The sequence below is a fragment of the Coptis chinensis genome, chromosome 1, assembly GCF_015680905.1.
Source record: "Coptis chinensis isolate HL-2020 chromosome 1, ASM1568090v1, whole genome shotgun sequence".
Classification (NCBI taxonomy): domain Eukaryota; kingdom Viridiplantae; phylum Streptophyta; class Magnoliopsida; order Ranunculales; family Ranunculaceae; genus Coptis; species Coptis chinensis.
In genome coordinates, this window is record NC_141456.1 from 31,416,037 (window position 1) to 31,429,450 (window position 13,414).

General features: G+C 36.7%; 1 pseudogene; it reads right to left on the reverse strand.

The window, feature by feature from the left end:
- Positions 1-4,927: 4,927 nt before the first annotated feature.
- On the reverse strand, positions 4,928-10,333 carry LOC147523456 (protein FAR1-RELATED SEQUENCE 5-like; annotated as a pseudogene).
- Positions 10,334-13,414: the final 3,081 nt, after the last annotated feature.

Below are 13,414 nucleotides of genomic sequence, written 5' to 3' on the forward strand. Positions count from 1 at the left end.
TTGCACTCTCTCTCTCATATTTTACATATTGGTCATTTTGCCCTTATGTTGGGTTTCCCGCCATATTAAAACGTAATACCCATTTGGAAAAACCACCCAAATATTGTATTAATCTAATTCTTTCACTCTCTCTCTCGATTATCTCTCTCGATTATCTCTCTCGATCTCTGTATGTGGAGTACTTTAATTTAGTAATTGTTGGTAAGTCTCGTTTATCTACATTTCATTTAGTTTTGTTTAAAAAGATTACATTTTTGTTTTGTCTCTTTCTCTCTCTCTCTCTCATGTGTGATTCTACCCTTTATATTTTTGGTTGGATTGATTACTTGTAAGGAAAATTCTCATTTTATTGTATGTTGTAGTTTCAGAGAAAATGGCTGCTTTAAGGTATCGAGTTCTTAGATTGCATATTAATAGTGAATGGAGAGAAGCTACTAGGGATGGTGTTAGGCGTAATGTGTATATGGGTGGGCATAAACTAAATACAGAGTTAGTTGATGGCGAGAAGGCAAACATGACAGAATTAGTTGAATGGATCACAAAACATGTTGACTGAGATTACTTGGAATAAACGAGAAAATCTAAGACAGCTAGTTTCTGATGATGATTTGAAGTATATGTGGGTTCATGCAAAAGCCGATAGAAGTGGATATACTAATTTGTATGTGAAAATTAGTGAGGTTGATGAACTGTCGAGTAGTAGTGATGATGAGGAAGAAGTAAGTGACGATGAGGAAGAAGTAAGTGATGATGATGTTGTAATTGTAGGAGGAAAACCATGCAAAAAGGGGATTGAATTTGATCTCGATGAGTTGCCAACTGTGGAAAAAGTTAATAGGATTGTGGACTTGACAAGTGGTTCATGTAAGGGTAGAAATTTTTTAGAATACAATATTGATGGTAGTGGGTCTCAGCCCCAGACTTTAAGTGGTGAATCACTTGGAGATGACCATTTGGGTGGGGTGAAAATCCAACCTAGTTGGTCTACTGAAGGAAGACCAGAAAGCTCTAAGTCCCAAAGCAGCTCTAAACATAGTCAAAAGAAAAGTAAGGCAAACTATACTTCCCAAGCCTCTTCTTCTCAAGTTACAGGTACGTCTTCATTTATTGGGCTTACTTCTTAGCTTATTTTTCATTTCTTCTTCTTACATATTTCATTACCCCTTATTCATTAGATGAAGTTGTTGATGACTACTTCAACTTGGATTTTCTCAACTTTGGAGTGGATGACCATGCTGCTGGTACTGCTAATGTGGCCACTGATAATGGTATATTAATAGATTGGTTTTAATTTCATATGTGATCTTTTTCTGTTAAAGTGTCTAATTACATTGGTTTTAATTTCATAATTTTATATGTAGATGAAACACAAACTGGTAGAGCACATACAGAAGGGGGTAGATTAAATGTGGATCAAATTGATGCAGAAGAGGCTTACCATAGTGAGTTCTCATCATATGAAGAATACATATCTGATGTAGTAGAGAGTGATAGTGAAGAAGAACAGTTGATTGAAGAAAACTTGAGAGAAAATGATAATGTTGTAGATGAAAGGGATGTTGGTAGAGGTCTTGGAGAGAACATACAACATACCAACTGATGAAGGAGTGGTTGGGGTTCCACAATCTTTGAAGTTGGAGGTTGGGCAGTGCTGGAAGGATAGGTATGAGTGTAGGGATTATGTCAGACTTTATGTTATTAATAATAAGTTTGTTGCTGAATACACAAGAAATGATAGTAATAAGATTGAATGGAAATGCAAGGCTGATGGCTGTCCCTGGATGATTTATGTGAGGGTGTTACCAAATAAACATACAATGAAGTGTAGGAAGTTGGTAAACACACATACATTTGAGTCTGATAGGGAAAACAAGAATCCAATGGCAAATGCAGGCTGGATAGCAACCAGTCTTGAGAAAGAAATGGGGCTTTATCATAGGGTATACACACCTAATAATGTTATGGTGGAAATGATGGATAAGTATCAGGTTAGGATTAAGTATTGGCAAGCTTGGCATGCAAAGAATATGGCAATGGAGAAGATCCATGGTTGTTATGATACTTCTTATGCAAAATTACCTGAGTTGTGTAGGCATCTTTTGCAAGCTAACCCAGGAAGTGTTGCAAAACACTCTAGACATGAAAATTTCCATTGTTTTATGATTGTGTGTATTGCATTCAAGGCTAGTCTAGATGGTTTTATGCAAGGCTGTAGGCCTATGATAGGACTTGATGGTTGTTTCTTGAAGGGGAAGCATGGATGTGTCTGCCTATCTATTATTGCATTGGATGGTAACAATAGATTGTTCCATGTTGCTTTTTATTTGTGTATTGCTGAAAATACAGAGACATGGACTGATTTTCTAGAGAAGATAGCACCACACTTAAATAAGCACCCTCAGAAGTTAACTATTATCTCTAACAGGTAGAAAGGATTGTGTTCTGCAGTTGCAACTGTTTTTCCTGATTGTAACCAGAGGTATCGTTTCAGACACATGGTCAAGAACATGAAAACTAAGTACAGAGGAGTTGAGCTTGAAGCCTGGAGTGCAGCCAAAACATATTCAGAGTCAGAGTTTGCAAAACTGATGGATGAGCTGGCAAAGCTTGACAGTGGAGCAAAAGACTATCTGATGGGTGAAGACCCAAGGTTGTGGGCAAGATCATACTTTGATGAAGTGTGTAAGTCTGATCATTTGTCTAACAACTTTTCAGAAACATGGAATAGTCATATATTAATGGCTATGGACAAACCCATTGCAAAATGATTTCACAAGTGATGATCTTGCAAATGGAGTTATTATATGACAGGAAAGAGAAATATGAGCCATGGAATGATAATGATTTAGTGCCAAGGGTTAAGGATATTATTATTGACCTTAGCAACAAAATTGGAAATTTGAATGTGAGTGGTTCAACAATTGAAGACACATTTTTAGTGACTAATGTCTTTACTATAAAATGGTGGAATGTGGACTTAAAAAGACACACATGTGATTATCATGAATGGCAAGTCACTGGCATTCTTTGCCTTCATGTTGTAGCTGTCATTAAACCAAAGAGGCAACCATGGATTGAGTCAAATCATTGAATTTCTTTTTCTATGAATCATTTCTGTCTGTCTTTCTGTGAATCATTTCTGTCTTTCTGTGAATCATTTATGTCCTGTCTTTCTGTTAAGGGGAATTTTGACTTAACCCCCCAAAGTTTGGTAGCGTTTTGACTAAACCCCCCATTTTTAAAATCATTTATGTCCTATCTTTCTGTGAATCATTTTTGTAAATAATTTCTGTCTTTCTGTAAATCATTTATGTGAATCATTTCTGTCTGTGAAGGGGTCATTTCTATCTTTTTCTTTCTGTAAGTCATTTATGTGAATCATTTCTGTCTTTCTGTGAATCATTATACCTCCATTTGTGTTGTTTTAGGTATTGTAGCTCTTATTTCTCTGCAGTAACTTACAAAAGAGTTTGTGCTGGTCACATTATACCTTACTTGCATGAAGATGAATGACCTATTGTAAGTATAGTTGCACTCCATTTCATGTTTGGTGTTATAGTTATAATATGTTATCTGATAGTAGTGTGTTTGTAACAGCCTACTCAAGAAGAGTATATCTATCCACCAATCAGACAAAAGACAACTGGCGGCCAAGGGGTGAATAGAAGAAGAGGTGCAGATGAATCTAACGCAGTAAGGTGTTCAAGGTGCCAAGTTTATGGGCATAATGCCAGAGATTGTCAAGGAGGTCAGGTGGGAGATAATGCCAATGTAAAAGCCAATGCCATTGCAACTGCTGCTAGAGCATCTCATAAAGGAAGAGGAAGGTCTGGGAGACCAAGAACAAGGCCACTCCCAAACCCCTTTCTTCTCAGACCAATCAATGCACAAGATGGGAGTCAAGTTGCTAAAGGTGATTTGCTAGCAAGAGGTAGAGGTAGAGGTGTTAGGGGTAGGGGTACAAGTGGTGAGGATGAGAGCCAACTACCTACAAGTGAATATGGGAGTCAAGTTGATGAAGGTGATTTGCCAGCAAGAGGTAGAGGCAGAGGTGTTAGAGGTAGGGGTAGGGGTAGGGGTAGGGGTACAAGTAGTGATGATGAGAGCCAAGTGACTGCAAGTGAATATAGGAGTCAACTGCCTGCAAATGGGAGAGGAAATAGAGGTGGTAGAAGCAGGAGTAGGGTTAGGGGGAGAAATGCTACAGATGGGAGCCAAGAGGGGACTACAAGTGAGGATGGGGGTGGAAGAGGCAGAGGAGGTGCTAGGGGTAGGAGGAGGGGGAGAAATGTTTCTGATCAAGGTCATCTATCTAAACTTTTATTTGGAAGTTCACAAGGTCCACAACCTAGCCAGTCTGAACCTATTCAAACTCAAGAAAGTGTTGCTCCATTGAGGCCAGCCCTGAACATACATGCAATGCCACCAATGTCACCTCCAAGAAAGAGGTCTATGAAGGGTACAACATCCTCTCAAGCTTCTTCACAGGCAGAGTCTTGATTACATTAATGCTATATTTTTTATGGGGTTTTGTAAGTGTTGTGTTATGGATTTGTTGTAAGACTAAGGTTAACTTAAGTGCTATGTGTAAGACTTTAATGATTTGTTGTAAGACTTCAATGATTTGTGTGTAAAATGTACTTGATTTGTGTGTAAAATTTACTTGATTTGTTGTGTCAGACCTGAGTCAAGTGCTATGTAAAATGTACTTGATTTGTTATTCTATTAAGTGTTAGAGAAGTGTTATGTATGCTTAAGTGTTGTGTTATGGATTTGTTGTAAGACTTCAATGACTTAAGTGCTGTGTTTTGATCATTTTAAGGCATGTTTGTTGTTATGCATTTTTTATCATATTAACATGTCAGACTTAAATGTAGACTTGAACACTATGTCAAAATTAAATGTAGACTTGAACATGTCCATTACATTAAAATGCTAATTTCCTCACAAGTTCAGTTACATCAGACACATTGCCTTCAATATTCATTTTAATAACACCATCAATACGCAACTTAAGTTTCCCCTCCTCTTTAGACTTCTCTTTGTCCTTCAATTCATTCCTTTCCACTTCCACAGCCTTCCCTTTTGCTTTAGTTAGTACATCTATCCATTTGTAACTGTTGCATCTTGGTGCATTATTACATCGGAGGAATCTCAATCCTTTAGTGTGTTCTTGCCCACTCCAGCGAACCCTCATAGTATCTGGACATCCTAAAACATAGGGATAATCAAGCCAACGACAATCAACCTTCCAGTGCCCTGCATCCCCACAAAGAAAACAAGACCCATAGTTGATTGCTTTTGATGATTGCAATCTGAAAACAGAACAAAACAAATTAAGTTTGAGTTTTAATATTAGTTAGTGTAAACCCCCCAAACGTCAATATGCTATTTGCATAAACCCCCTAATGTTTAAGTAAACAGTCAACGAAAGAAGAAGCAAAAGAAAAAGAAGGTCAGGAAGAAAATTAAGTGTGAGAATAGAACCTGAGATGGTTGATTTGTGTTGTTAAACTCGCAAGTGCCACCGCCCATAAAAATGAGATGAGATTTGTGTTGATTTCAGACTAAAGGGTCGAGGAGGATATGAGATTTATACGAAAGGAATAAAATATAAAACCCAATGACTATTTCATAAGGGCAAAATGGGCAGTATATAAAATACGAGAGAGAAAGTTCAAGAATTAAATAATGGCAACTTTTGGGGGGTTTTCGCAAAGTTGGGTTTAACATGTTAATGTGGGGGCAATGCAATGTCTATTTCATAAGGGTAAAATAGGCAATAGCTAAAATACCAACGTCTATTACACAAAAAATTGACGGAGTGGGGGGCAAACTCAAATGATTTTACAAATGAGGGGTTTAGTCAAAACGCTACCAAACTTTGGGGGGTTAAGTCAAAATTCCCCATAATGTTACCGTCTTTAAATCCCCTTTGTGTTGTTGTTGCTCCATTGTGTTTGACTAATTGGTTCTTCGTTTGAGGTGCTTTGTTAGGTAATTGTCTATGAACTCTTCTCAGTTTTTGTGTGGTGGTGTGCCTTGAGATTGTAGTAGATAGTAGAGCAGGAAATACATGTTCAAATTAACTATAAGATGGCAAGCATTTTCATTTTTTGTAACTAACAGCTTAATTACTTGGATTGTAATTTCATTGTTCATATGAAATGAATCGCTATTTTTGAGCTGAACCAAACATGGCCTGGTGTTATTGAGTATGTGATTTGGGTTTGAAGAATGAATCTTATGTATTCTCAATTTTATGATTATTCTTAAAGTTAAGCTTATATATTCTCAGTATGGTGTTTTTGTATCTAATCAGGTGGTTAAGTTTTGGTCATGTTTGAAGAATGAAACTTGTTCTTTAGTGGGGTTTTGAGAAATTTGTGTAGATTAAGTTAATAGGAAGAGCTAGTTGTGAACCCGTTTTCAAATTTTAGAATTAATTGCTTGCTTTTACCATATTGCTATTCTGTATCAACACAATACGTAGACTGAAGTATATTGAGTGGTTATAAGTTTATTATGCCCACTCCATTTCTATACCTTATTCAACTTGACGTAGTTACTTATATGAAAAGACTAATAAGAGAATGGAAGATAAAGTCAATTTTAATCAATTGATCAAGAGCATGGTAGTGTTGCAGTGACGACATTTTGAGTGATAGATAGACATAGACATTGTTATCTACCGCAGTTGGTTTTCCATCACCGCTACAAAAATTTCTGTGTGTTCTAAGTTCTAACACCATTACCATTATCCCAATTTTAGGCATTTGTACATGAGCACATTACGGTTTTGCACTAGTCCGTTGTTGGATTGCGTTTAGTAGTTCTGAATATTGACATCAAATACATACATAGTAAACGACAATCTGTTAATGAAAAACGACAATGTACTGATGTTTGTCGTCGAAAACAATCACAAAAACCATTATACAAAAATATACCGAGTACCCTATCTTATCGAATAATGAAATATTTGTTTGCAATTGTAAACCCTAAACCCTAGTTCATGTAGTTGTTCAATTTTTTGTTGAATGATAATGTTGTGTTTATTTACATCTATTATTGTTATTGGCTTTGTGCAGGATCAGGCGAATAAGATATATAAGAAAGTAGTAGACCATAAGTCTACGAGGGGAAGAAATCGAGATGCATTTTTGGCTGCTTGTATGTTCATTGCTTGTCAGCAAGAACATAAGCCTCGCGCCGTAAAGGGTACAAGCTAAGCTTCCTTAATATGTGGTTTTCTTCCATATTTATCTTACTAATCCCAACCTCCTTGATCTGCAGAGGCGCTTCTGTTCCCGTTTAGGAATGAATCACCAAGCTATTAAAGCTGCACAAGAAACCGTCCAGAACTCATTCCAATGCATCAAGGCTGATACCTAATTGGTATGCCAAGGATGAAGACCTAAAGAACCTTGGCACTCTTTGTCAATGACGAACTCATTCCAATGCACAGTGTTAAAACGGAGTAACTGGTGCAATGCTGTGGACAACACTAGCCATTTTGTATATTCAGATTTCAGACAAGTGTTTTGCATCATTTATAACAAAGAGATATTTTTTTCTATTTTCTCGCAAGGCATTAACTTCCTCTTCGAGATAAAAAAAAGTAAGATGATGCTTTACCTGCATCTCTCTTGCTAAGATACTTTTAAACGACAAGTATACATATTTAATTTAATCATACAAACCAAAATTTATCTCTTTGAAGCTCTTAGATAATCATAGCACAAAATTATGTATGAGAAGAACATTGAGCAGAGTTCTCTATAGGGTCCAATATAGCATTACACAATTTCACTTGAATTATCTTTTATCTAGCCATTTATCGAATGAAAATAGTACTTGATTCCACAAGCGCAATTTGTCATGGTCTAGCACTTCTGAGTGAAAAATCTTTGTCGTCATTTAAGCTTTAGATTCTCCACTACAAAGTGTGTTCACAAGAAATGTTTCTTGCAACAACCAAAACGCACCTCATGGGTAGGTGGCATAGTAAAAATAAATAATTTCACGTCTAACAGATCTGACAATAAAAAACGTAATATATATATATATATATATATATATATATATATATATATATATATATATATATATATATATATATATATATATATATATATATATATATATAGTGTTTACCACATATTTATATGGTGTCGTACATATAAGTAGTGTTTTTTACGACACTGTATCAGCTATGCAAGACACTATATAAGCTGTCCACGAACATATCCATTAACGGACGTGGATATGTCTATTTGAGAGAAAGCATGTATTGCAGTATGGACTTGCGACAATTTATTTGCAATATATATTCTTTGCAACTATAACTTGTTCTGCTATTTCGACAATTGTTTTCACACTTTGCAATTGTAACTGTAACCATAGGCTGCCAGTACTGTTTTGATATAACATGAACATGTAATGTAAGTTAAAAGTCAAGCGAAGGAAAAACAGAGAGACTATATATATATAAATGTGTGTGTGTGTGTGTGTGTGTGTATAATGGAATATTAAGATGTGTGTATTTAATTCAGTAAAGGGATTTATAGGAATGAGATAAGTCATGAACAATTTTTACGTGAAGAAGTAAAAAAATGTAATCAATTTGTCTAGTTCATTAGGATAATCGGCTCTCACCCAATAGAACCGAGTTCAAGTCTCAGCTTTATTGATTGAATCCGGTTAGTTAGGAAATGTACTCCTAACTAAACCAGCCTTCTCGTAATATCTTTTTCATCTGGCAAGTTTCTTAACATCCTTAGCTTGACCAGGATTAGTTCTTGTTTGTTTCTTGCCATTATTATCGGCCCATGATTTTTGCCTTCCTGGTCACCCCTTATGCTTCATAATGGGTGGATTTTTCAATGGTTTCACTTTGCACATACGTATTCCAGACTTCGTTTGGCTCAACTTTTCACTTGGTGCATTTCCAATTTGCTTCATGGGGCTGATTTTCACATTTTTGAATGTTGTTTCAACTTCCTTTAAAAGATTATAGAAACCCTTCATTGCAACCTTGAATGCTTTGACTAATGAGACACCTTTAGCTGCTATATTAACGGCTTCACGACAGAGTTGGCTAAACCTTACTGTAACAGACGCATGACAATCATCTACCATTTCTTCTCCATCTTTGGTTGTCACTGATCCAAACTTCACATTCTTTGTCCATCTTTTAAGCACGTATTTTTCTGGAATCTTCAAAACATCCACAACTACAAATATCTTCATAATGTGCCTGCACAAGTATCTAACAAATTCAAACAACAAACAACTGCATGTGACAGTATTATCACAAGAATCATATGTCATGGTTCGAAATTTATGATCAAGACCATCCCTCCACACATGAAACGTGGACTTTGTACCGGTTTTCAATTCTCAATCTTTCTTTGGCGATAAGAAAAACCTTATTGGAGTTGTTGTTGAAACCTTCCAAAAATTTCTTTTGTGTAAACTTTAACAGCTTCCTTCTCAATTACCATAGAAAATTTCAAAGCACGATTGGTATAATTGCTTTTATAGTCTTCATCATTTTCAGCATCTCTCCTGCATACTACAGCCATTTCAAACTGTTCATAAATATTATCAAAGGCAAAGATCTCTTCAAGTAGCCATCAAAGTACTCATTAATACTTTCACTCCGTTGGGTTGTGTACATAGATGCACAAAATATATCACGCATTTAAACTGAAGCCCATTTCTTTTGCTTTTCAAATAGGTTTGCTAACCACTTATTTTCTCCTAGCTGGTACCTTCCAATCATCCCATTCCAACCAAGCTCAAACGTTTCGATAGTCTCATACCCATACAAATATTTAACAAAATCATCCCAAAAACCTGGATTTGAGTTAATCACGTGACGTATATTCTCGATTGCATTTTTTGTAATATTCCACAGACAAAAACGATGGCGCGTACCAGGTAACACTTTCTCAATAGCTCCCCCAATTGCAAATTCTTGATCTGTTTGAATCACTTTTGGCTGCTTACCATTCATTGTCATCATCCATGCCTTGATGACCAATTCAAAAGACTATACATTCATTATAAAGCAATGCACCACCGAAGATTGTTGTTTGGTAATGATGGTTGACATCTACAATTGGGATGAAAGGCATACTATATCGGTTTGTCCCATAAGTAGGATCAAAGCAAACAACATCTCCAAAATAGTGATAATCCATCTTTGACCGTGCATCAGTCCAAAAGAAATTCTTGGTTTGGCCTTCCGGATCCATTTGGATTGAGTAGAAAAATGATGGGTTGTCCATTTGTTGATGCTCAAAAAATTCAAGGACAGCTTCCGCATCTCCAAGTCGAAGCTCATGTCTTCGAACCTTACCAAGAACGTTTCTAGCATCTCTTTCAGTGTAGCCAATATTATGAATTCCTTTAGCTTCAACACCCATATAACGTAGCTAATTGCATGTTCCCCAACATTTGTTATTGTTCTTTTGGTACCTTTCTCAAAGACCGAAGCTTCTGCCGTTTGCTTAGAGTTGCAAGGTTGTGATTATGCTCCTCAATAACTCGAGTGACAACCCAGTTTTTCTTTTCGTTTCTTCTTATCGACATGACAGCCTTGCACCCAATTCTTGTATCAAATCTTTTTCTCTGCCTCTGCTAAATCGGTTTTGATCTAGTAGCGTTGCAACAACCTTGGAGAGAACATTAGTATGACTGAGCTATGATTTCATTGTTATGCTGAGATTTACATGTAGCGTATTTTATAACGCTGAATCCTGTCCTCCTTGCAAAATAATTATAAAAATCATAGGCTTCTTCTGGAGAATCGAATTCCATGCCAATACAAAGTCATATGCTATTTAACATGTCTTTGTTGCCTTCATTCATTTCAACGCCTCCACTACCATTTTTGACGCTTTCAACATTATCAGCATTGGCTCCGACATTATCTGCATTATCAGCTTTCAACATTATCAGCATTCAACATGTAAAGATTGGCTTCGACGCTTTCAACATTATCAACATTATCAGCTTAGTGGGGTTTTTTGTTGAGAAAATATTACCTTTCCCTGTGGTAAAGAAAATATTGGAAAATACATGGAAGATTAAAGCGGATTATGAGATTTCCACAGATAAAGATGTGTTATTTTTTAAGTTTCGTGAAGAAGAAGATAGACAGAGGGTGCTGGATATGGGACCATTATTCATTGCTGGTAGGGTGTTCATAGTATGCCCTTGGACTGAAAAGCTTGAAACACATAGAAAAAACATGTCCACCCTACCCATCTGGGTAAAATTATGGAATATGTCGAAGCAAATGTGGACTAAGAAAGGCATCAGTTTTATAGCTAGTCGTATTAGGAAGCCAATCTGAAGGGATGCGATACCCAAAAGAAACAACGACTTGATTTTGCTCGAGTCTGTATTGAAGTTACGACAAATGCTAAATACCCTGATTGCTTAAGATTTGATTTAGGCAAGGGAATTATTGCTGAAGTGGGAGTGGAGTACCTTTGGATTCCCTCGACTTGCTCCATCTGTAGCAAAAGTGGTCATAAGGAGTCAAATTGTTGTGCATCTGCTGATACTTTAGCTACCACTGAGAGACTGAATGTTCAAGGCCAACAAACAATCAATGGGTTAGACGGCAAAACGTTACACCTGTCCAAACTCCAAATATTGGTATGCCTATCAGTGAAACTGGCCTACACAGGGTTAATGCTGAAATAGGGGCAAGTGCTGTAGTTATTGGAGTTAGTGAAGTAAATGCTTCTGATGCTATTACTACTGAAATAGGAGCAATTCTTGTAATATTCTAGCTGAAGAGGAGATTGAAAATCAAAGCTTAGACCTTAACCAAGTTGAGAGGTATGCCAGTGTAAGGAATGATATATATCTAAACGCCATCTGTCACACCCCGAATTTCGACAGAATTCGGAAAAAACATTATTTGTTCCCGACTCTTCGATCTCCGAGGTGTGACGCACTCTCCACTTCCAAAAACCCATAAATAGTTTAAATATGCGGATAATTAAAAACCAATAAAATTTTTAACTTAAACAAAAGTCCTCTTCATTACAAAAATTTACAAATGAAAATGCAAAAACTATTGTCTAGACTGAAAATCTATATCACCTCAAGGGAAAACAAAACATATCCTGAGATGCAACGCTAACGCAAACCACGAGCAGCAACCAATCTTCTTCAACACTAAACCTGTCAAGACTTATCAACTATGTTCATTTAATGAACACACCCGATAAACAAACATGCAAATCGGGTCAACATTATAAAAATGCTGATGTGAGTAGCTCTAAAATACAACATATAATTATACATATATATACACAAACCATACGGCAGTTAGTTCCTCCATCGAGGCGCCTTAACTTTCAACGACTAATACAACATCCTTAAGTATAATAAGTAAGGCAGGTAGTTCCTCCACTGAGGCGCCTTAACTTTCCACTAACCACACAACAAACCATACGCATAATAAAAAGGCATGTAGTTCCTCTATCGAGGCGCCTTAGGTTCGAACTAAACGAATAACCAACCAAGCATATTATATACGTACCGCATTTCATGCTCAATAATAGAGTGAGTCGTCTCTACCTAAGTAATTAGTTTGACTCACCCTTATGCCAACCATATATAATCATCTGTCTAAAGATATATCATTAACCAACATATTACCATAATTATATTAATTAAGGCTTTCTTTGTGTGCCCTTAAAATCACGTCGTATCTATGTCTTACCTAGTTTCCCTGGCTACCACAATCGCTTTCCAACGCCAAACATGTACATCCACATGCCTCCCCTTACATAATGAACCACTTCGTGCGTAACTACCCTGAGCGGGATGCCGCACACCAGGTAACCCTCACATGGAAACCATTATGTAAGTACTGCCACTATTCGGCATAAAATATCGCGCATCTTGTTCTATTTTGCGAACGGAATAATCAAGCCACCATTCGGCTACGCCAGAAGGGCCATTCAGATTTACTGAAACGCCAGAAGGGCCAATCACATTACTTACGCCAAAAGGGCCATTCAGATTTACTGAAACGCCAGAAGGGCCAATCAAATTACTTACGCCAGAAGGGCCATTCAGATTTACTGAAACGCCAGAAGGGCCAATCAAATTGCACACGCCCACACAGGGCAGATCACACGAGTTGTGGTAGCTAGGTTTTAGGATTTTCGTTACGTAATTTATTCAGGTGTCATACATTTATGACTCATAATAATTCCACTATATCACGTGCAGGTCAAATACCTTATTGCACTAAGCCATAATATTTAGAAATATCTCAATTATATCTCATAACCATTTTCATTCTTTCACATGCCAAAATATTATTGCACTACGCCACACTCCCATGGAAAATATCTACAAATACTATACTACCTCATAG